The 24,478-nt window shown below is 36.6% G+C and overlaps 1 long non-coding RNA gene across 1 annotated transcript in view; it reads left to right on the forward strand.

The window, feature by feature from the left end:
- The first annotated feature begins 866 nt into the window (after positions 1 to 866).
- The window catches only part of LOC150107119 (uncharacterized), a 30,914-nt gene continuing 7,302 nt past the window's right edge, over positions 867 to 24,478 (forward strand). Inside the window, exon 1 of the long non-coding RNA XR_016548232.1 lies at positions 867 to 1,397. This is a non-coding gene — a long non-coding RNA (uncharacterized LOC150107119). The remainder of the gene's footprint in view (positions 1,398 to 24,478) is intronic.

The following is a 24,478-nucleotide window of genomic DNA, read 5'->3' on the forward strand; positions in this document are numbered from 1 at the left end:
AATTTTCGTATAAGTTATATTTTTAAAAGAATGAAAATTTAAGCGATAAGTTAATGCAATATGAACAAAATATTGATATCTGGAATATGCAACTTATCTTGTTGCTGACTTAGAAACAAAACTGTGCGATAACTTTAAACTAACGAATATTAGTTACACACTAAGCAACTGTGCCTACATTCAGAGAGCGTTGTATTTTTACTAGTCACCTGTAAAACAATTTAGTTGAGAAATATATCAGCATTTTAAAAGCAAAGTTTGAGAGGAAATCTCCTAATTCGATGTACTTGATTAATGTTAAGATTAAATTTCGGATACTTTTGTTTAATAACTACAGTCAGTGCTTCGTTATGGTTAATTATTATGAAATTTCAGAAATAAACTATCATAAAAAATAAGTATCATATTTGTAGAAATAAAAATGACGCTTCTTGTTTCAGAATGGATGTGTAGCTTATGATACACACATCGGAAACAGCATTATAATTGCGAGTAAAAAAAGTATGGTCAAATACATCATAAAATAGTCTTTACGAACCAGTTGATAACAAGAAAGCATGCAATTTTCCTTTTGACAGAAGAAAAAAAGAAAAAAAAGACTGATATCAAATACCAACAGATGGTATATGACACCACTGTTAACAAACAACTTCTTCGCTTTCATTTATGGGGAAATCCATCCTCAATGGAAGACAACTTTCCCATCTGCTACGTGTCGACCTGAGCATTCAGCGTCGTTTATTTCTTTACTCGATCACGTGAAAGCCTGATATGTTCACATGTTCAATGAGTTCCTGACGGCGGCTCTTGTAACCACACAAAGCACTCTACGAAAACTTTATCAAGAAAACGTTTTTTCGACTTACAAGTTGGGTGGAGCTTTACGACATCGGGATGACGATGTGAAATTTGAGCTGTGACCTCGATTTGCTTTAGTTTGCTCTTCTTTCACGTGCGCAAATGCACATATATATTCGGCTTGAGACATCAAGGGCCTCCTTTAGCAACCAATTCGCGAGAGCGAAGGTTATCTAGGCTCGTATATAAAAACGACCGCAGGTCTTTCACCGCCGTTTAGCGACAGCAGCCAGCTGGTGATCTGAATGTTCCTGTAGACTGTAGGCAACGGATTATTCTGAACATCTTAGGCTTTTTATCGAATTATAGCATTGCTTTGCTAATTTGAAAACCGTGGCGAGAATTAATTTTATGCCATTTTCCTCTTCAAAGTTGTCATCGTTGCCAACCTATGCGAAGTGCGACGGGACTTAGTTGGAACTTGGAGTTCGTGAGCCGTTTCCTGGATAATTTGAATACCTCTAAAGGCAGTCGACTAGGTAATAGCGGTAACGTTTTAGAACTCCGAGTACTCACACAACTTCATCACGTTCCCTGAAGTGAGTAACGTTTATTTTGAGATTTTATCTATTAGATCTTGTTTATTGTCCTGCATACCTTATCATTAACAAATCAAACAATATAAAAATAGCAAACGAAATGTTGCAATTATTCAATTACTTTGGCATTTAATAGATGTTAATTACATACCTCTATTTTTATCAGAAAATTATCAATAGATTAAATGAAATAAAAATCTCTTTAAGTGGGTAAAGTAACAAATTTATTATGCATTTCAAACGGTCACTCGTCACCTGAAGACACAAAAATTCAGAGGAAAACGCAGAAAGCCCTCTATCTGGAAAAGCCTACCCACCATATGATAACGAACTATACTTACTACCAGATATACGTTATTAAAATAGAGCGGAGAAATACATGGCAGGCAAACCAATCAATAAACTTCTCGTGCGCTCGCTTATCAAATATTTTTGAAATACATGTACTTTAGTAGAAACTTTCCATTAAAGTACATGTATTTCAAAAAAAAAAAAAATAATAATAATAATAAATTATAAACCGTGTTGTCCCTGCAGCAAATTACATACAACACATTTTTGTTCGAGATTAGATCAAACATACTTGATTAGATCAAGTTAACGCATAGGCGATGTGGCACACGCGCTTACAAAGGAGGAAAGGAAATCTGAAGTCTTGGTAGGAAACATCCAGGAGAAATGCAAAGAAAAGTATATAATAATAGTTAAGATAGAAAATTCCATCAATTAATTTAAATGTGAGATTCGACGCGAAATGTTGAAATAAAATATGGCGGTATAAAGTTATACACTACTTCACTGTATACATCAAAAGATTAGTCACAAGGTCGAATCGAATTATTAGAATTCTTTTAAGTCACTTTATAAGAAAGGGGAGAGAGAGAGAGAGAGAGAGGGGGGGATTATCTAGGAATGATATCTAGGAATTTCTTAAAAGATGCAAGTATACTGAAGTGATAAAAATTATAAAAAAATAAACATTGTTGAAGAGAAAATCTGTGATGAACAGGCAGGATTCAAGCCAAATATAATTGCTAGAATTCTCACAACGTCTGTTTAGTTGCCAGATGCAGAACCCACCTTGTTATACAATTTCTCCTAGAGTATATACACACTTTTTTTTTTACTTTAAACTAATTCAGGCATCCAATTAGTAGAATGGTAGTTTTATTCTGGAGAGTAAAGTTCATTTATTACACAAAATGACATTTAGAAAGATTAATGATACAGTGTGTCTCAAACTCGCTACTTACATGATGGAAAGCGAAGATGCTACCTACTTGGCGAACCATGTCAGCATATGAGCATTCAATCTTAAAGAGAAAGATGGAGAAATATTGTAGATGAATGCACAGAGTCATTGGATATCCTGACATTGAACAACCAGAGAGGAAGTTGGCGGTTAATCACAAATGGTAAAAAACAGATCATAAGTTGAGAATAAGCACGTAAATTGACCTCTATGCTAACTTGATGGAATGGCCAGGAAATGTCAAGAATTTCATCTTTTCTAGCAAAGCCTATCACGTGGAAGGTATGACATGCACACCAAGCCAAACTCCTCCCATTATTTGTAGTACTTGATGTGCTTCTCTGCGAATCTCTCTAACTGGTCAACGTAAGATAAAACACAGGCATACACGGATCTTATAAACACCAGCTGCTTGCTCCACTAATTAAGTTTGAGTTTTGAGAAGAACAAGCTACCTCCATCTTCTTGAGAAGTTGAAGATAGAATAGCTTTATACTTGTGTATGACCTTGTTGACGATGATATCACTGAACTCATTAAATAGAAAAGTAGTTTTATTTCTTGTTTATAGAAAATAGTGGACTAAAGTGAGGTTAATGGATGAATCCTTAATGTGCCAGAATTTCATGTGCTTGATAGTTAACTGGAGCATAAATATAGCATCCCATGTGTCTTATTTCGAAAAATGTAAGACCTTAAGGCCTCTTTGTTGGAGAGGAACAAGAATGTCTAAGAGAAGAGATGTACTTGTTCTCTTCACTTTCAAGTATAAGGCTGCATTGTTGAAATGCATTAATTTTCTTTACACCAATTATTGGAGCACTGCTCCAATATTTGGAGCACTGTTCCAATATTTGAAGAAATGGAAGTCTTGTTTAAATAAAATTAGGGAATACACTAACCGTATGTTAGTAAATAATGAAGCAATATCTCAGCTAATTATAATATTTCTGCATACATGACAAAGTATAGCAGTTAAAGTGCAATATAAAATGCTTGATATATGATAGAAATTTACCAATAAAAGAGAATGATAATATCCATTACATTTTGCAAAATCCTGTGATGTTTGGATTTCGAAGCCTTAATAGCTCAGTCTGTAACGACGATGCTTTATTTTGGGGTCTGAATACCGATTAGAATGCGAAGAGCCGTTTTTTCACCCATAAGGCTGAAAAGCCTGATGAAATCAGCTAATTCACCTGACAAAGGCAAATCAGCTGCTTTCATACGGAGGTGGAGGGTTCCCCTATAATGCGAAACACTCAAAAGAAAACATTCAAATTAAGAGACATAACACTAACTAAAGTTTCTTCGGCTGTAATTCAACGCAGCTCATCACAACCGAACTCCTTTTGAAGTCTGCAAGCAATCTGCTGACTTCATAATGATATCTGTTCAGTTTATTAATCCGACTTTGTGTGGAATCGTTGGTTCTTCTATATGCTAAGAATTACCATAAACATCCTGTAGCACTGATTTTGATGTTGAGCTACGTCTTCTGTTATCAGTTTCACAGGCTCCACTAAAAAAAAAAAAAAAAAAACTTAAAAAAAGCACTAAATTTTAGACAATTAGACAATATTATTTATTTATTTATTTTATTTTATTTATTTATTATTATTATTTTTTTTTTTTGTGTGGAAAAACTGTATAAAGAAGGTTCCTAAGTTTTATTACATCGTTCGAATTTGAAAGAATCCAATGAAATACACATCCATACTGCGGGAAATATTTAACATTCATAATTTTTTTTTTAATTATTTATTTTTGTACGATGTAGCCCATGCTTTACACCTACAATATCGTCATAGTATACCTCCCTTGAGCCTCCGTAGCTCAGTCAGTACAGATGAAGCGTTTTAGTCGGAAAGACCTGGGTTCGATTCCCATCAGTGACGTGGGGAACATTTATCTAGGCTCTTTCGAGGTGAGTTAGCCGGTCTCGTACGGAGGTAGGGTTTTTTCACCCGGATACTTGGGTTTTTCGTTCCCAAGAACAGGCAAACCGACTCCGTGAACACACATGGATACATTAAATTAAGGGAATAAAAATCTCTTATTATTTTACAGCCAGTACGCAAAACTCTGAGATCGAAAACTACGATATAAGAGTTTCATGCCTAAGAACTATCAGCGAATCCAAGCGTAAGTGAACACCTGGTAGTACAACACCAAGGTAACTCAAAGCAAAGGTGGAGCAAGCTCCCTCACTATCCTTGATATTTTCTCATAATGTAAAACACAGCTCCTAGGATTCACATACTGGCTGTAAAATAATAAGGGATTTTTATCCCCTGAATTTAATTAACTTCCCCAGAAAAAATAGCCTTTAACACATGTGTTAAAAAGCCTTTAGTAGCTTTTTAACACATGGATACGGTCATGAATACATTCCAGCCATATGCCGGTCACGAGCCCCGATAAAATTGGGGGGTTGGGGAAAGCAATGGTGAACTACCCTGTAAAAATCTCACCAGAAATACTTTGTGGGCAATGCCTTCAAAAGTCACCTACTGTCGGAAACGACTGAATGGGAAAACCAGTAACCAGTAGTTTTGTGCCATGCAGGCGGATGAAAAGAAATCCGAGAGAATAGGAATAAGTATTGCATGTGTTATTCTGGCGCATTTGCCTGTTTTGCGGGACGAACCCGAGTTTCCAGAAGAATCCCCTCTGTGAGAGACTGTCTAAGTCAGCTTCCTTTGAAAAGTCCTGACAAAGGTTCTTCGCACGTTAGACGGGATTCGAATTCAGTGTTTCCAACCAAAGGGAATCTTCGGGAACCCGATTGAGCTACAAAGATCCACACCATACTTTCATTGCTAATTCTATACTGCTGATTCATTACTATTCCACCATTTAAATCATAATAAAGGTTCCATGAAACGATGCACGGAAATGAAGATAATTGATTTTTATTAGTTATCCTAGTTTTAGAACTAGATGTGCTGTTACTGATAATGCAATAATAAAGTTGTAATGGATAATGTGCTATATATAAGTATTATATTACAAACGCACTTCTTATGATAGCTTAAAAGCATATCCATATTTGTTAATATAAATAAAAATATTGTCGTAATATAAGAATTTTCTTTAGGGTGGATCTTATGGCCTTCCCATAAGACCCACTATAAAGAACCTTCAATAATAAGAGATTAATTTCCAAGTGAGCTACGAAGTGTCGTTCCATTTTACAAATGTTCCACCTGATGATACACTGGTACTTCTTTCCTTAATCCCCCCCCTGCATTTGAGAATTCTTTAGCACTGCCTTGCCTTAAATAACGGTAGTAGTAGGGGTGTCACTATGAACAAGATCAAGATCAAGATAAAATAAGGATCTGTGACGTCTTGGCTGATAAGATCATTGACGTCATTGTGTATGATTCGTTGCATGACGTCATGAGTGTGGAATCTTTGGAATTTGGGTGGGGAATGCATCTGTGTGTGTGACGTCATGTCGTGTCTTTTTGTTCGCATATGGGATTGTGGGTGATGGTAAGAGATAAGACAGAGTATGGAATTCTTGAAATTTTGCAAAATAAAATTCAGCAAAATAAAATATGCAAATTGTAAACCTAAATGAACAATGTTTGGTGTTGGATATTTTCCATATTTAAATTACACTACAGTGAAATATTTACTCAGTTATTCTGTTTAGAAGTTGATATATAAATCCAAAATTTTTTATATCTAATAATCGGTTAAGAATTTAAACTTAACAACTGTCCGAAAGTAGGTCACCATATTTCTTGAACAATATACCCTACTTTCAGACACTTGTTAAAGTCTTAATTTCTGCTTAGTTATGAATGAGAAAGAAACAACTCATTTCACTTGTCAGAATTCCATACTCTAACCATCACCCATAATTCCAAACACAGGAAGTCACACATACGACAAACACATCATACTGCCACTTCAAATCAATGATGTCAGTTTGAACAGAAACTTAAAAGGAACCTAGCAAATAACGTAACTGTGGGTTTTGTAGAAAAATATTTTCCAAGACTTCCACAATTGAACCAAAGACTCCAACACATGACCAAATATTCCCCAGAATTCCATACTCTAAACATCATTCGAACCAAAGACACAATGTGACATCAATAACGGATGTGTCACCCTGCGAAATTCCAAGGATTCCATACTCTATCTTATCTCTAACTATCACCCACAATCCCTACATGAACAAAGCATACAATGTGATGTCACACACAGATGGGTCCCCCACCCAAATTCCAAACATTCCACTCATGACATCATGCAACGAATCACACAATGAAGTCACGAATCCTTATCTTATCTTGATTTTGTTCATAGTGACACCCCTACTATTAAAGGTACCAAAAGTTCACAGAATTTGACCATTTAAAAAAAGTCATCCCAGCAGCTTTTCCATGATTCGATGCGCCCTGGAAATCCTCAAGGTGACTACATCCAGCATCTCCTGCGATTCTGACTAGATCTCTTCGATCGTGTCAAAACGACGCCCTTTCGACCGGTCTGGGTAGTGGCCCTTCCCATTATGCATTGCATCATGCACGGCTGAAAGGGGGTGTACTTTGCATTATGGGATACATACTAAGGCAAGTGATATGAAGTCATTTGCCTCTCTATACACGTAGCTCAGACATGAATATATTTCACATGCAAAACTTCGTTTTGCTTACTTGGGAAAAGGATTAAAACCAAGTATATAAAATTTCTTAGTATCTTTAATGTATATTACATCCAAGGTAAAAAACTTTCTACACACACACACACACACACACACATATATATATATATATAATTTTTATATGAATTTCATACCTGGTGATGAAAGTCATCTGTCATCTAAAGATAATCAGACATCCATTCTTAGGATGGGAATCGAACCTGTAGTCTATTGGTTGGAGTGTGGATATGCTACTCACTTGACCAACAGGACTAGGCATTTCTTTATTTATTTCGTTTCCTCATGAAGTGTACCATAATGTACAGTATGTACTGTACATAATGTGCATAATACATAATGTACTGTATGTAAAACTAGCTCCTTCAGAACTAGTTTCAGCTCTTTTTAGTTGTTCATATAACTTACTGTTAAATAAATTGTTTTAAACGTTTTCCAGATATTCGCATTTGATAAGGAATTGTATTGTACATTTGGTGCGAGCATCGCACATGTTTCAAATGCATGATCACATCAGTCTATCACGTGGCCCGACAGGCTGCCATTTTGTCACCTTAAAGTTGATGGCACCGTTACAAGTTAGTCTTTGCAGAGTGTTCTGGTTGGTAGTTACGATAGCGTAACTACCAACTCTTTACTTACAGTAAAGAGTTGTATACCCTTCTTCAAAAATGTGCAAAGAGAAAAATAAAGCTTACAAGGAAAAATTTAGGAGGAAGTGATTGCAAATAGGAATGTTTAGTAAATGGTTGTGTGAAGTTCCTGGTTATGCTACAAAAGGCCACTGTAAGTTTTGCAGATGTGATATAACTGCTAAATATTGTCAGCTTACAAAGCATAGCGAAACTAAGAAACATCTTGCTGCAGTTCCATATAATGCTGTTACTATTACAAATATTAAAAAAAAAGAAAATCAGCTAACGCCTATTAATTCTCGTATAGGGAGTAGGCGGGGCCGTTTACCCTATCTAACTTTTTTTTGGAGACTGAGTGGGCAGTTCAATCTCCACTGGTAGTCAATCAGGGAGATAGCTGGCCCAAGGCTATCACTGATTCATCGGTACGTAGTGAAGAAGGCGGCAAGCTAGTACCGTCATCTCGTGGTCCCTAACCCTAACTCAATATTTTTAATGCTTGAAAATAGTGTGGGTTCGACGGTCGATTTTCTTGAGTTTACGGGACGAAAAACCCGAGTTTCCAGTAGAAAAAACCCGCTAGCCCGTGCCAGAGATCGATTATGCCAGAGATCGATTATCTCGGGAACCGGCAGAAAAAAGGCTCAGAAGAATTTCCTCAAGTCGGCGACTAGATTCGAACTACCAAATCCTTTCTTCATGCGGTCAAGCGCTAGAGTTCAAACGCCACTTCTAAAAATGCTACACAGGCTCTTATATGCTTGTGATAAAGTCTGATGAGAACGCGAACTTTGAATGTAGGTTAGCATTATTTCTTTGTCGTCACTAATCATTCAACAGTTGTGATCATTTAGTAGATCTTTGCGAAAATATCATCACAGACAGTCATTTATGCCAAAGGTAAAAATGCACTAAGTGCTCTGCAATTGTAAAGTGAGCATTTTGAAGAAGATCTAATTGCGGACATTGGAGATGAAAATTTCAGCTTGCTAATAGACGAATCGAATGATGTCACAGTGAATAAGATTTTAGGAATGGCCATCATTTATTATAGCAAGAAATTCAACAAAATTATGCATACATTTCTGAGCATGGTTGTTCTAGGAAAGTATGACGCTAGCGGTATTGTGGCTACACTGAAAAAAGAGCTCTTGACCAAAAAACTGGACATTAAAAATTTCATTGCAATTGGTACAGACAACGCCAGCGTTATGGTTGGTGTCAATAATGGCGTTTATGAACAACTGAAGGCATATATTCCCTCCTTAATTTTAATTAGATGTGTATGCCATTCATTACAACTGGCAATGTCTCACACTTGTGCAGAATCTCTCCCAAGAATTAGAATTTTTAGTTGCCGAAACGTATAAGTGGTTTTCACATTCTTCTTCAAGACAAGCAGCATACAAAGGGCTGTATCAAACTATCAACGAAAATGATGCTCCTCTGAAAATTGTAAGCAACTGTGCAACAAAGTGGCTCTCTCCATTGAACTTGCAGTAAACAGAATTCTCAGCCAGTGGTTGGAATTAGAAACTCACTTCGAAGTCGTGAGTGTGACTGAGAAATGTTACAAAGCTCAAATTTTGTGGGAGATGTACAAAGATCAAAGGAATCTGTTGTACCTTTTATTTTTGCATCCTGTTCTAGTTCAAGTTCAGCAAGTTAACAAAATTTTCGAATCTAACAGTGCGGATAAGATGAGATTATTTCAAGACCTTTCTCGTTTGATTCGCACTATTGCTAATATGTTAGTGCTACCATCATCCACAGTCGATCACGTAGAGTCAGAGATTGATGACTATTTGGATCCCAATCCAAATCTTGGTTACAGATTTGAAAGAAAAATTTCAGAGTTGATGATACAAAAGAAAATAACACAAAATGATGAACAAAATCTTAGAAGTAGAGCAAGACAGTTTCTTCTTGGTGTCTTCAAACAGCTTAAGCAAAGGTTGCCTAAAAACTTGAATATTTTAAGAATGATATCTTCTTTTTATGTTGACAATACTCTAAAACATATAAAAGAACCTATTACTCCCATCTTAGAAATAATGCTGAAAGCAGAAAAAGATATTGATGCTGCTGAATACCAGTACATTACTATCCACTTAAATAAATGAACACATATGCAAAACACTGAGGTATTCTGGACTGAAGTACGATAATATAAAGATATATCTGGAATGAATCCATTTAAACTAGGTGTGCAATAAATTTATTTTGAAAACAATTCAGCTAACGCCTTTTTTTATTCCTGTATATATAGGGAGTAGCTGAGGCCGTTTTTAGTCCTGCCTAAAAACGGCCTCAGTTCAATCTCCACTGGTACCCCATCAGAGATATCTGGCCCAAGGCTATCACTAATTAAGTGGCACGCAGTGAAGAGTGACGGCTCAACAAGTGCAGCCATCTAGTGGTCCCTAACCCTAACATTCGTATTTAATGTCTGAAATAATGTGGGTTCCACGGTCGATTTTCTTGAGTTTACGGGACGAAAAACCCGAGTTTCTGGGAGAGAAAACCCGCTTGCCCGTGCCAGAGATCGACTAACTCGGGAACCGGTCGAAAAAAGGCTTAGAAAAATTTCATCTAGTCGACGACTAGACTGTAAATCAAGTCTTCCTTCGTGCAGCCAAGCGCCATGGTGTGCAAACGCCACATCCACTGAGCTACACAGGCTCCAAATTTATTAATACTGCCAAATTGTAATGCGGAAATTGAACGACTTTTTAGTTCCATGAATGTAGTTAAAACTAAATTAAGAAACAAGATGGAATTCCCAATGCTGACAGCTATTTTGTTGGTCAAGTATGGCTTCAGGTGTAACAACAAGTGCTGAACAGGCTATCATTTACCAGCATCTACACTGAGTAATATTGGAACGATGGCCACATAATAAAGCTGAAAATCTAAGTGAAAACGTGGATGAATTAAGCATCCACGTGGAAGATGTATTTAGCCATTTATATGCAAGTATCACTTCAACTTGAATAAAGTAAGTAACTTAAAAGTATCAGCTACTACTTTTAAAATTTTAGCTTCAAATTTTTATTTTTAAATCCTTATTAGCTCTTTTTTTTAAAAGATTTAGTTGTTTTTAGTAATTTTCATTTGACAACACTAATAGTAGGTGTCCTCTTACGATGATTCTTCGGATTTCTTGGAGGTGTCACGAATAAGAATAAGAATAAGAATAAAACAGTACCAACTCCTCATGAGACTTGGCTAACTTCTCTTCAGTGAAAAGTCTTTATGAAGGTCATTCGCGTCCAACGCGTTGTCCAAAATTTCTTTCCATGCTACGACATGAAAGACATTTATGAAAGACAGGTTTTAGATTCCGCTGTTTCGGAAATATGTATAATAAATTTTCACATAAATGAGTTGGCAACAGGTGAACCCAAAAATACTTCGCAATGCACTTGCTTATGTATTGGGTTGGGTGAGATTTCAAAAGATCCTGCCGTTGATGATTAGCTGCAAATATGACGCTAACGGATATCACTTTAAAATAATAATACTAATAATTGTTATCTAAAGCAGTGGCGGCCGGTGAAAATTTTAAGTGGGGATGCTGCATATCCAAAAAAAAAAAAAAAATCTAATCAGTAACAAATTTATTAATAAATAAATTTACATATTAAAAATTGCTTTATTAAAAATATTTCATCCTCACCACGAACAAACACCAATAATAAAAGTTTCGTATCAATAGCAATCAAGTAGGAATTAAATGGATGAATAACACCATTAAGCTTGAGCTGCAAAAAAAGAAAAAACTGTGGAGGGAATTTAAGGTGAAAGGTGACCTGCAGGTACATGAACGGCATAAAGCCCAGGCCAGAAGGGTAACAAGTGTGGTAAGAAAAGCAAAGGCGGATTATGAAAGAACATTAGCCATGCAGGCTAAAGAGAATCCCAAACAGTTTTTTCGATATGTTGCAAGTAAAACAAAAATGTATATGGTAGATTGATTTTAAAGAATGCCAATGGTAGGGAGGTAACCGAATCAGTTGATATAGTAGAATTACTGAGCACTTTGCAAGAGTATATCATCCAGGTGGTGACATTTCAGCAATGTCACCACCTGGATGATATACTGGTGGTGACATTGGCGAAATGGAAGAACCAACAGCTTATACGGGAATTGTGGTGAATGAAGTGGTGGTGAATAGTCTATTACAAAACCTCAATGTCAATTCATCTGTGGGATTGGATGGTATACCAGCTCGTGTCATAAGCGGCTAAAGAATTGTCAGTGCCTCTGACCATTTTGTTTAATTTGAGTCTCTGGTCTGGGTTAGTCCCAAAGGGGTGGAAAGAGGGGAAAATAGTTCCACTGCATAAAGGAGGTTCCAAGACTGCTGTTGAAAATTACCAGCTGATCAGCATATCAGGAATTGTTGTCAAGGTCTTGGAGAAAATAGTCAATAGGAAAATACAAGATTAGACAGATGAAAATGGGTACCGTATGGGGGACAGCATGGTTTGGTGAAGAGTTCATCATGACTCAGTAACTTGCTCACGTTCTATAACACAGCGATGGCTGAACTAGATAAGGGTAACAGGTTTACAGTGATTCTACTGGACCTTGCTAAAGCGTTTGATAAGATACCACATGGAATTCTAATCAGTAAACTGCAGCATATGAGAATGGATATAGGGTTGGTGAGATGGATAGGAGTGTGGTTGATGGAGAGATATCAGAGAGTGGTTTATTCAGGAATAGAGTCCAAAAGACGGCCTGTGACTAGTGGTGTGCCACAGGGTACTGTTCTTGGACCACTACTGTTTAATTTGTTCTTTAATAATGATATAGGAAATGATCTGAGAGGAACTGTGCATCTGTTTGTGTATGATGCAAATTTAGGTAGAGCAATAGTGAATGCTCAGGATATCAAATTTTTGCAGGATGATTTGGATATTCTGAAGGACTGGGCTAAGGAGAATGGATGTCAATTTAATTTGGAAAAATGTAAGGTTTTGCATTTTGGGGTGAAATGTTTAGCAGCAGTATATCACATTGGTGGAACTGTACTCCAGGAGATTTGGGATTTGGGAGTGTTGGTGGACAGGGAGTTGAAGTTTAGGGGGACACATCGCAAAAGTGACAAAATTAGCTCATCAAATCACTTGGTTGCTGAAAAATACTTTAACGAGCAGAGACAAACAGGTTATTGTTCCTCTGTATTGAGCCTTGATAAGACCCCATCTAGACTACTGTGCCCAGATATGGGTGCCAGGGTTTCTTCTCGATGGGGAGGAGGTGGAGAGATCCACAGACAAGTGATCAAGATAATAGCAGGACTATGGAATGAACCTTATGAGAACTGGTTGAAGATTTGTGGTCTGCAGAAATTGGTTGATAGGCGGAAAAGGGGTGATATGATTAAGACCTTCAAATTACTGAATGGTTTCTATAAGATTAATTTTGAGAATAGGACTGATAGTAGGAGGAGTAGGGGCCATCCATGGAAGCTTGGTAAGAGCGTGGTTAGGTTTTTTACTTGGAGAGTGGTAAATGAGTGGAATAAGCTGCCAGTCTGTTGTGGGTGCCATGACTGTAAATGAGTTCAAGGTGAAGTATGATAGATACTGTGTGAATGTTGAATAGTTGTTCCTGATATGATGTTGGGCCTCCCTCGGTGAGTCTAAGGACTCCTTGGAGCTGCCCATAATAATAATAATAATAATAATAATAATAATAATAATAATAATAATAATAATAATAATAATAATAATAGAAATCAGCTAACGCCTTTTTGTTCCCATAGAGGGAGTAGGCGAGGCCGTTTTTTTATTTATTTTTTAGCCATAATAATAATAATAATAATAATAATAATAATAATAATAGCAATGACAAGTGCAAATGAATATCGGCATTAGATCGCAGTGCATTTGTTTCGTGTAATGATAATTGAAAAAATATAATTCTTTTCATATTTTCAACAGTGACACTCGTCATAATTCAGCCTTGTATCTATAATAAATAAATAATTATATGTTATTTTAACAAAAGACAAAGAATGTCTTTTTTAACGTGAAAAAGAATGTCTCGAAATGAAATTCCGAAATTAGCAAGTCGTGCTATTTCTTACCTTTCAGTAGGAATAGTGCAACTGACGAAAATTTCCGCTCGTTTCAGGTTTGGGAATTAATCCATTTCGAAAATCGGACTCCTTCCCTTCCAACGGCCGGTTCTTTAACATGGTAGCCTATGGGAGACCGCAGCGGACGCACTAATGCGTGAATTGGTACCTCGTCTTCGTTCGCGACCGGAAGAGACATCACCGGAAGGGGGATGAAACGGAAGTTACATCAGAGATGTCACTGTGACGTTTGGCTCTCTCTCCTGCTGCAAGTAAGATAGCGGCCGTGGTTTCCGTATGTCTCTGGTTACGATACGGTCGCTTGCGCGAATATGCGGTCGACCACACGCGGCTTGTTTACCGAGGCTCCCTATCTTGCTTTGGACGGTGTTTGACTCCTTTGGAAAATTGCAAGACACATTGCAGGTTTAGGTTAGGTTAGGTTCTTCACTAATAGGTTTTATATGTGGTGACATCCAGCAAAAATGCTTCTGATTTGTGTTATAGCTGTTTTCTTTATATCCTACGTACGTTCAGTTCCGCTGGTAAAGGAATATATATTTCAAAATCGGCAGGCACCATTATTCCAGAGAAGATTCCACTATTATTGTAGAGAAGACTAGCTTTGTGCTAGTCTTCTCTACATATCGGTGCTTGTGTGACGTCTGCCTGATGTAAAATCCGGTTGATCCCCCTCACATCCGCTTGCGGATGAGGCTAGGCGCTTGCTAACGCATCGCGACGTGCAAAGCTGTCTTCCATAGACTTCAATGTTAAAAAACAGACCATTGAGTCCCTTGAGAAAAAAAATAATATTCTAAAAGGATATTTGAATGGCATTGGGAATAAGGTAGAAAGAAAATACTGTATTTGAGCACGAGATTATTAATTAATTCATAACGACCCATAGGCGAGCCCCGAGCGACTACTGGAGATTTGACATCTTATGTTAAAATTCAATACTGATAAATAAGTTTTTATTGATTTGCACGTGTAGAATTTATATTAAAATAATTAAATTGTAGAATAATTTTCAAATAGTTAAATATAGTTCAAATAGGTTAAATTAATTATTACCATAAATATTTATGTAAAGCTTGCCTGTCACCTACTCGCAATGGGGAATAAAAGACGGATTGATTTATTTTATTTGCTTCCGAAGTATAAATGTGGCAAACGTTTAAAATTCGGTTTCCATATGACTTCCACTTATCTTCTTTCACCCATCCTTAGGACAAGTAGAGTCCCCTGATTAGGGGACACGCTGAATTAATGTAGCCAGTATATCACTCCTCTACTGCATCTCGTAAGGGTATTTTTTGGTTATAGATTTGTGTGTGTTCATGGAGTCGGTTTGCCTGTCCTGAGGGACGAAAAACCCTCTACCTCCGTATGAGACCTATTTGATTGAAAAGACCGATAAAAGCTCCTCACGTCAAAAACTGGATTTGGACCAGGTATTTTCCAAACAAAGGGCCCATCTATACAGAGGATCTATGACTTTGCAAAAGGAACTCCATTCATTCTGTCATAAAAGTTCTGTATGAATTTCGAAACAGTTTTGTCTTATTTTCATTTGATGTTATAAACAATAATTTTTACTTGCTTTTTCTTGTTCTTATTAGAATAATTTGTTATTATTATTATTATTATGTGATACCCCCCCCCCCCCCCCAGGGAGTCCAAAGACTCATTGAGGGAGAGTGTGCCAACAGCATCGAATGATTGAACTCCTTCCAACTACTAACCACGCTCAAACTTGCTTAACTTTTTTTGCATGAGCCATTAGTAGCAGAGGCTCTACCAATCGACTAACCTTTGCTGGCTAATTAAAAAAATTTCAGAGTTGACTGGCTGTGGCCCATTTAGACAATGCATATTACTCTGCAGTCTACTAGGCCCATACCATTACCTTTACTGATAGGTTATTATTATTATTAACAGACCTCCATGGAGTCAAGAGACTCATCATGTGAGGGCCCCACTCTCACATGCACAGCTCATCATACCTTGAATTAAATGTGTTCACTGTCCCTGCACTCACCACACTCTCAGGCAACACATTTCAGTCACCCATGACTCTCCATGCAAAACAATATACTCCCCATCCCCTTGCTCACATCCATCTTGTACAGCTTTCATGGATGGCCTCTTGTTCTCCCCATCTCCAGAGGCTTATGAAAAATCTCATCCATGGTACTCTGGTAATTATCCTTCACCAACTTATGTCTTAATGATGTCTTCTTCCCCTCTTCCTTCTATCCACTAGGATCTGTAATTTGCATTCTCTCAATCTGTCCTCGCATTCCAGAGACCAGAAACTAAGTTAGTCAATCATCTTTAGACCCTCTCCGACATCCCATCATACTTTTGAAACCAATCAACAAAATCTGTGCACAGCAGTCCATATTCAGCCTAATCAAAGTCTTGTACAATGGAATCAAAAGTCTTACTTTTACACGTCAGTGTTCTCTGCATCATTCCCATAATACACTGTGTCGTACTCACTGTTTTAGCATATCCACAAAATTTCAAGTCACTAACCCCCACAACTCCAAATCCTTCATTTCCTCCAAAATATTCCCACTAATCCTATACTCTGTATCTGATTTTTGCCTCTCTAATTTTAAAATCTTACACATTGCAACATTAAACTGAAATTCCCACATGTTCACCTATTCAGACAGTCTATTTAGGTCCTCTTGCAAAGTTATAACATCTGCTCTACTTCTCATAACTTGTCCCAACTTTGCATCATCTATAAACAACTGTATATCACCATTTAAGATCTTTCTAATGTCATTTTCATACAAATTAAACAACAATGACCCCAAAACAGACTCCTAGGGTACACCACTAGTGACTATCCTCTTCCAGGATATCACTCCCTCATACACAGCCTATTGATACCTATCAGGAAGCCAATTTCCAATCTAATCTACTATTCAACCTCATCTGTTACAATTTAACTACTAGTTTGTAATGTGGCAGTCTATCGAAAGCCTTTTAAAAATCTAAGGTAATATTTTACTATCAGATGTGAGCTTTCATATGTTATTCCTAAGTGCAGAATTGTGAAGTAGTTGATATAACATACACAACCTTAATATTTTTCAGTGGAAAATCAAGTTAAATTCAAGATTTTAAAAATTAAGATTAGCTTTCTCAGTGTAAGATGACAAAGCTGTGGCCAACTTAATGCACCACAACACATTTGTTATGTTGAGGTATGCAGCGTGTGGTAAAATATTATTATACTAAAAACAAATTATGTAAAAGTACTCTTTCAGTTAATACATTCTAAAAACTGTATCTGAAAATCTCTAAACTAAGATATATATATATATATATATATATATATTATCATTCATATTTACTCGGTAGATAATGTTATAAAAAATTAGTTTGAATGACTATATACCGAGAATGAAAAAGAAAAGGTTTAATGTTAAGATACTACTAGTTTCATTGATTTATTCAACGAAATTTATTCTTGGTATATAGTCATTCAAACTTATTTTATATATATATATATAATAAAATTCTGTCCTGGCTTTCTCACCAGAAAACTGTGAGGCCCACCACTGGTCTGTCAATCACACTTTGAGAAACACTGGCATGATGCTCTATTTTTTTGTTAATCCTGTTATACAGAGTAATTATTGACTCTATCTACAACATAGTGCTAAGGCCTTAGCACTATGTTTCAGTACCAATCAGGGACAGATTTAAAGTTGCTGTGATCCCTAAGCTATAACTTTTAAGAGACTCTCCTCTGTTAAGTGACTTTTAGGTTTTAGTTTTTTGGAGATCCTTGTAATGATGTGAAGCTGGATTTATGCATAAATTCAGTCATGGTACTGATTAAAAATGGCTTAATTTTGAAAAATACAAGTCTTTTTTTTTTTTTGGTAATATCCACAATTTGTATAGGTCAACGTTATATATTACTCACAAGCAAATTGAAATTTAAAACAAGTAAAAAGAGGTTATATCAATAGGTAAATCATTGCCCACTGCCTTGTTTGCAATGCATCTTAAAACAAGACAAGCAGCTTGTTCTGAGCTCGATTTTTGTCATAAGTGAGGAATTTGTATGTATATGTTTTTATACATGCAGATTACAAATGAATATTCATTTATATAGTCAGTCCTTGACTTATAACAGAGGAGTTGCCAACCTCATATGGGAGTGGCAGGGTTTTTCATCCTGAAAAGGAGCCACACCAACCATTAATTCACACGCAATTAAGAGACATAATATATGCCTCTCATAGCCTGAGTTGCTTTGGCCATAAATCCAAATAAATCAAACCAAACTTATGACAGGGTTCCATTCCGACTATCCTGTCATGTGTTGAAAAGGACATAAGTAAGTTGGAAATCACTATATGACCTCATACGGATATGTTAACAGTTAACATGTCTGAATTCTAAGAGTGTATCCATTTTGGTATAGTTTTAAGATATATTTTTACTCTTTGTTTATATTAAATTAATACAGTGTACAAATTATTACATATAATTATTGTATACAGTACTGTACTGTAATAAATGAAACATAAGTGTACAGGACTTCTGTGCACTTAACAGTAAAATAATTATTTGGGAACGAATGGAGTAAGAGCAGTTCTTTGAAGCTGTGGTTGCTTTATTAACTGGATGATTCATTTGAAAAAGTAGAGGAAAGCCAAGTAATCAACAACAAATTCTTCTGATTCAGAAACTGCAACAAACAAATCAGTCTGAGTTTGGTTCACCAGATGCATAAAAAAGCCTAGGCTCATCTTCAGAGATGAGGGTGACAGCAGAAGTGGGCTTTCTATAAAATTTGTATATTATGTCCAACTTACAAGCAAATTGATAATTGCCTTATTAACAGAGGCTTATGCCAATTTTTTCACTGTAAACCTTTTAGGGAATCAGCTTCTTGTTTTTTTACTCTCATTCTTCTTTTTTTTTTATGCAAACTTTCTGTGCTTGCATTTCTGTAAGGTCATCATTAGTTAGCAGCATTATGTCATCTCTTGTAAGGTTTTGTTTTTCAAATCCTATGAATATATGGACATATTGTTTCAGCAGCTTTCACCGTTTATAACTTCGCTCTCACCTGTCCATGATGCATCTACATTTCATGCACAGTGCAAAATATTGTATTTCTTCCAAAAGTGTCCTCTCAGGGTTTTCTACCCCCACCCCCAATAGTAGCAACAGCCTAAGAAAAAACAGTTCTTAAAAATGCCTTGAAGGCAGTAACATCCTGATCTGCAACCCACAGATCAGGGTGTTGTTACTGCCTTCAAGACATATTTAAGAAATGTTTTTTCTTAGGCTGTTGCTACTACTGGAGGCTGGGGTAGAAAACCCTGAAATGAGACTTTTTTGTGATGTCTTATTTGGTGAAAGTATCAATGAGATGTACAAGTGTACATGTGATCATAAGTTGCATTCCTATGAAAATGTGCTGGCACTACACCATGCATGAACTACATGCACCAGTGTATTGTAATGACATGTCCTCCAACAATGTTGATAGTTCCTCCTTCAAGAAGTGCTGGTACTGCTGGATGTTGAATATTTGTAGCAAGAGAAGTGGACAAATAACGTAGTCTTCAGTGATGCTAATTCAAGCATTCACATGGAATCTTTGCATGTCAAGACTGCCTAATTTCATGTGGCATGCAAACAATGTTTGTTTTCATAGTGTCATGCTTAATGCACAATTGTTTATACACAAGGATGGCAGTTTGCTCCACTTTGTACTCTGACACATGCTATATCTCTGTAAGAGAAAAAAAAAAGGTTCTAGCCCTGACTTTTTTGTCATCAGAGTTGGTGCTGTAGAACATTGATGCAGAATTCTATCATTTTAGAAATATCCTTCTATAATTGAATGTGAGCTAGCTGGTCTTAAATGGCAGTCACAAAAAAAAGGCCAACTGGCCAGAATACACATGCAGTTAATAGACAAAAATAAATTTGCAGCCTCCTGTGTTGAGTTCTGCCTCCTCAGAGTTACCATGGAATAATAATATGACAGTAATAATAATAGTAGTAGCAGCAGCAGCAGCTCAAAATGTCTGCTTTTTCATGGATACATATTTATGTGTGTAGTAATCCTCTGTGTTGTTCTTTCAATTGTTGGTTGGTCTTTTCAAATGTAATCTGCAGTTTGCTAACCTTTATAATGCAATGTACTCCAATCATTTACCTTTTGGAAGTACACGCAACACTGTAGCAGCCTCCAAAAGATCCAGTAACTCATACTGCAAAATAAAATAATATGAAATAAATAAAATAATAAATAAATAAGGCAGATTTCACTACTGAGGTAATTGTTGAGCATGTTTCAATTAATTGACTCCAATAAGTCCATACCATGCATTTACCGAAAATACATTGTAAATTCATTTTGACCATTGCATACAAGGACTTATAACTAATGAGAACTGGTTGCCATTATATTCACAGTCAGGCAGTAGTTACTTATCAGCCAAAGATAAGTAACTGTATGACTGTATCTTCCCACATGTCTGAAATCAGACTGAAATGAATTGACATAATTTTTTTTTTCTTTTGCAACTTCCTCTTGGGACATCCCGTACATAACACTCAAAAGCTCTTGTACTGCATGATTTATAGAATTTTTCAAAATTATACTGTTATCAATTGTGTCAAGCAACAGGACCTTTCATCAATTTAAACATGTGATTAAAAATCATGGAGTCACTCATAACAGAGTAGATTTTAAGAGAATTTTGAGATAGCAGTTGTGCCACTGGCCACTAGATCCATAAGGTGAGAAATTACTCCACAGTTTCTCCATCTTGTAGTAGTTGCACAGGACACTAGAGAGATCTAATAACTGATGTAATAAGTTATTATATTGCAGATAGTATGTAATAATGCAGAGCTTATAAATTTTACCTAAACAAGTTGCCACAAGGTGCTTTGACCTTATTAATTAAAAATCTCAGATTAGAGATAGAGGGCTGCTTAAGGGTCAAGCTGTATAACTGAGAGGAGACCTCCACATAGCCTTTAAAGGAATGCGGAGAACCGACCAGGGCTTCTGACCTGGTCGGTTCTCCGCATTCCTTTGGATCTAATGGACCTAATGTCCAATCCTCACCTTCTCGTAGTGCACCCTGTGGGTATCTACTTTGATACTGAACGAACGAGGATGGGCTGGCAATTTGGAATTTAGCCGACCAAATTGTATTCTTATTGGTTAAACCAAAATAAAAAATGATGGTACAACATGACAAAATTTCATGCCGGCTGGGGCGTCGCCCAGTTAAACAAGGCCCCGTTTTTTTCGCCAGGGAACCAGGGCGAACAGCGAAAAGACAGCTACTGGAACAAATCTGAAAACAAACCCCAACTCAACATCACCAGAGTTAAAGATCGGTACTATCAACGTAAGAAGCCTGAATGGCAAAGAAATGGAGCTAGCTGAGGAATTAGATAAGTACCAGATCGACATAATAGGGGTGACTGAAACAAAAAAGACCAAAACTGGTGAGATCTTTCTGAGCAATAAATACAAAATGTTATATTCAGGCAATGACAATCAAGGAAAAGAAGGAGTAGCCATAGTATTCAACACAAAATACAAGGCTAATCTTCTTGAATGGCAGTCAGTCTCAAGTAGAGTAATGTGGGCAAATATGAGAATGGGGAACTGGACAATGAGACTTATTTGTGCCTATGGTCCCACAGAAGGTTCTACTAAGATAGAAGTGGAGGAATTTTTTGATGCTCTAGAAAAAGCAACTGACACAATGAAAAAGGAAAAGTTGGGGATCTAAATAGCAGAGTAGGAAATGATTGTGAGACATACAAAAATATTTTGGGAAAATTTGGAGAAAAGAGCAAAGCTAATAATAATGGCAAATATCTGTTGGATTTCTGCTCAGGACTGGTTATTACTAACACCATGTTCCAACATAAAAATGTGCACAAATTCACATGGAGAGAAGAGGCTAGGAATACGAAAAGTCTCATTGACTATGTTATTGTTGATAGTGATGTTTTCTCCCTGGTGCAGGACACCAGAGTGTACAGAGGATTTGAAATTGGAAGAGATCACTATTTAGTCTTGCGCAGGATAAAATTGAATTTCATATTGAAAAGAATAACATGTAAGAAAGTTTTAAAGTGAATAAAAGTTGAGCAGCTCTCAGATGTGAACTGTAGACTGAAATACAGAAAGATTATTGAAAAGAAAGTGAAAGAGTTTGAGAACAGGAATCAAACCTTGGAGATTCCGTGGCAAACTCTGAAGAAAACATTGATTGATTCTGCCAGAGAGGCATGTGGTGAGGTTGTGTGCAAGGATAAAAAAATCAGAACTCCCTGGTGGACTCAGGAAGTTAAAGAGGCAGTGAAGAAAAAGAAGAAAGCATATCAAAAGTTCCTGGCAAATGAGTCAGCTTTTATTCTTACAGAATACAGAGACAAATGTAAGAAAGCTAAACAGTGTGTAAAACTAGCTAAACAAAAGTCATGGGAGGACTTGGGCAAGAATATAGAAAATAAATATCAAGAAGGTGGCAAAATATTCTGGAGGTTGTTGAAGAAGTTTAGGAATGGAGGAAAGAGTGCTGTAAAAGGAGTTAGAGATGATAAAGGTGACATGAAAACAGGAGAAAAAGATATCCTTGAAGTATGGAGTACTTACTTTGAAAAACTGCTAAATGAAACAAGCAGTGATGACAGCACAGTGATAAAAAACACTGACCAGGCATGCAGTTAGGAATACATATCCATACTTGAAGTAGAAAAAGCCATCAAAGGCTTGAAATGTGGAAAGGCAGCAGGAGTAGATGATATTCGACCAGAAATGCTGAAGTATGGTGGTATAAAAGTCTTACAGTGGCTGCACTGCATAGTTCAGAAGGCCTGGACAGAGGGAGGAATTCCCGATGATTGGACTAGAGCTCTCATAGTACCCATATATAAAAAGAGAAATAAAACTGAATGTGAGAATTACAGTGGTATTTCCCTGCTGAGTGTTCCTGGCAAAATCTATGCAGGTATACTTGAGAAACGGCTGAGAAGAGTTGTGGAAGAAAAGCTTGGGGAAGAATAAGCTGGATTCAGGCCAAATAGAGGCTGTCAGGATCAGATCTTCACTTTACGACAAATAGTCAAGAAAGCCTGGGAATATAACAAAGATCTGTATTTAAGTTTTGTTGATTTGGAAAAGGCATATGACAAGGTGCCAAGAGAGAAGCTATTCAATACGCTGCAGTTATACGGTGTCAATGGGGCATTATATCAAGCAATACTTAGTCTTTATTTGAGTTGTAAGTCAGCAGTTAGAATTGAAGGAAGTACAGGAAGACGGTTTAATGTTAAATCTGGTGTGAGACAAGGATGTACATTATCCCCTCTGTTATTCATTATCTATATGGATCACATTATGAAGGAAAGTGGTATTAAACCTGATATCAAAATTGGAGATGTTAATGTCAGCTCTTTGCTTTATGCGGATGATGTTATACTTCTAAATAAATCTGCTACAAGTCTGCAAGATTCTCTGACTAAATTGAATAGTTGTTGTAATAGATATGATGTGAAGGTCAGCAATAAAAAGACAAAGACATTGAAAATAGGCAGAATCATTGAAAATGTCAGCTGTGTTGTGAATGGAGAACCTGTGGAACAAGTAAAACATTTCAGCTACTTAGGCACGATTTTTAGTGAAGATGGTAAATTAAATATAGAAATAGACAACAGAATCAGCAAAGCTGGTATGGTGGGAAGTCAATTGAATAAATTCATATGGAATAAGAGAGAAATTAGTCGGAACACTAAATTAGCTGTATACAAGACGGAGTTCAAACCATTTTTAACTTATGGATCTGAGAGCTGGGTCAGAAGTAAAACACTTGACCAAAGACTAGAGACCGCAGATATGAGAGTCCTGAGAAAGATTAGAGGCGTGAACAGATGGCATCAATGGCAATATCATATTAAAAATGAGGATATTAGGAAAGAACTTGACATTGTCAGCATCCAGGAATGGTTTAGCAGAGCTAATCTCAGGTGGTATGGTCACTTAAATAGAATGGGAGAGGAAAGATTAGCAAAACAAGTGTTCATTGCCAGGTTGTTCTCTGCAGGAAAACGACCCAGAGGAAGACCAAGATATAGGTGGATTGATACGGTACAAAGTGCCTTAGACGATAGAAATATAATATCTGATAATGTTGGAGTCTTGACAAGTAACAGACTGATTTGGAGGAAAATTGTAGATAGGAAGTTAGTAATGATGTAATTTTTTCATGTAGTACTGTCATATCCTGTACACCCCTTGAGGGTACATGGCAGGAATTTGATGATGATGATGATGAGATTAGAGATAGATGTAGAAAGTTTTTTACCTTGGGTATGTTATATATTAAAGATACC

Source organism: Typopeltis vanoorti, chromosome 4, assembly GCF_054136105.1.
Source record: "Typopeltis vanoorti isolate ZY-2024b chromosome 4, IOZ_Tvanoo_1.0, whole genome shotgun sequence".
Lineage (NCBI taxonomy): Eukaryota > Metazoa > Arthropoda > Arachnida > Uropygi > Thelyphonidae > Typopeltis > Typopeltis vanoorti.